We start from the raw sequence: 1,718 nt of genomic DNA, 5'->3' as shown, positions 1-1,718 counted from the left end.
TAGGGTCCCGATGGCCAGGCTCCCTCCCGCTGCTGTTTATCCTCCGATATCTGCCCACAGAATCATGGCTCCCTGCTTTGTACCTCAAAACCAACCACTTGCAATATTCTGTTTGTAGAGATCCAGATCTATCTTCTTACATTTCAGGCTGACTTTGTGCGTGTTCAGAGTGGTCTGGTAGATGTCCAGCTCAATTCTGGGGACCAGTTGGAATAGGGTCCCCTACTCCTTTGCCATCTTTTCCCCCTCTGCTGGTGGCAAGGTTAAGGAGGGTAACCTCAAGACTAAAACACCAAAGGAGGGGAAGCCCCACAGCAGCAGAAACCCTGTCTAATCAGAGGAATTGGCAGATAATCCCCATCAGCTATGTATTCCAGAAAGGCCATGTACAAGAGGAAGTATTCAACAGCTAAATCCAGGGTTGAAAAGAAGAAAGAGAAGGTTATTGCTACTGTCACAAAACCAGTTGGTTGTGACAAGAATGGCATCAGAGTAGTTAAACTTCACAAAATGCCTATGTATTATCCTTCTGAAGATGTGCCTTGAAAACTGTTGAGCCATGGCAAAAAAGCTTTCAGTCAGCATGTGAGAAAAGTTCAAACTAGCCTCACTCCTGGCCATTTTGATCATCCTCACTGGGTGCCACAAAGGCAAGATGGTGGTTTCCCTGAAGCAACTGAGCAGTGGCTTGCTTTTTGTGACTGGACGTCTGGCCCTCAATTGAGTTCCTCTATGTAGAACACCGCCAGATTTTGCCATTGCCACCTCCACCAAAATTGATACCAGCAATGTGAAAATCCCAAAATATCTCACTGATGCTTATTTCAAGAAGAAGAGGCTTTGTAAACCCAGACACCAGGAAGGTGAGATTTTCAACACTGAGAAGGAGAAATTTGAGATTACAGAGCAGCACAAGGTTGATCAGAAAGCTGTAGACTAGCAAATTCTGCCAATAATTAAAGCTGTTACTCAGCTTCAGGGCTACCTCTGCTGTGTTTTTTCCCACAAAAGGAATTTATCCTCACAAGTTGGTGTTCTAAATTTCTTACAAGGAACCAAAATTTGTATGGAGCCACAATAGGCCCCAAATAGCCAAAGCAATTCTGAAAAAGAAAAACAAAACTGGGGGCATCACGATTCTGGATTTCAAGTTATATTACAAAGCTGTAGTTGTCAAGACAGTATAATACTGGCAAAAACAAACCCATAGATCAGTGGAACAGAATAAAGAACCAAGAAATGGACCCACGACTATATGGCCAACTAATCTTCAACAAACATAAAAGAATATCCAATGGAAAACAGTCTCTTCAACAAATGGTGTTGGGAAAACTGGAGAGCAATATGTGGAAGACTGAAACTGAACCACTTTCTTATACCACACACAAAAAGACATTCAAAATGGATGACAGACCTAAATGTGAGACAGGAAACCATCAAAATCCTAGAGAACACAGGCACAAACCTCTTTGACCTCGGCTGTAGCAACTTCTTACTAGACATGTCTCCAGAGGCAAGGGGAACAAAAGCAAATATGAACTATTGGGACTTCATCAAGATAAAAAGCTTCTGCACAGTGAAGAAACAATCAACAAAACTAAAAGGCAGCCTATGGAATAGGAGAAGATATTTATAAATGACATATCTGATAAAGGGTTGGTATCCAAAATCTATAAAGGACTTAACAAACTTAACACCCAAAAAACAAATGATCCAGT

The 1,718-nt window shown here is 41.8% G+C and overlaps 1 pseudogene; it reads left to right on the top strand.

Moving 5' to 3' along the window:
• Positions 1-247: 247 nt before the first annotated feature.
• On the top strand, positions 248-1,040 carry LOC116629572 (annotated as a pseudogene).
• Positions 1,041-1,718: the final 678 nt, after the last annotated feature.

Source organism: Phoca vitulina, unplaced genomic scaffold, assembly GCF_004348235.1.
Source record: "Phoca vitulina isolate PV1807 unplaced genomic scaffold, GSC_HSeal_1.0 scaffold1502, whole genome shotgun sequence".
Classification (NCBI taxonomy): domain Eukaryota; kingdom Metazoa; phylum Chordata; class Mammalia; order Carnivora; family Phocidae; genus Phoca; species Phoca vitulina.
Note: the sequence above shows the minus strand (reverse complement) of the source record. Positions and strands in the feature narration are given on the sequence as shown.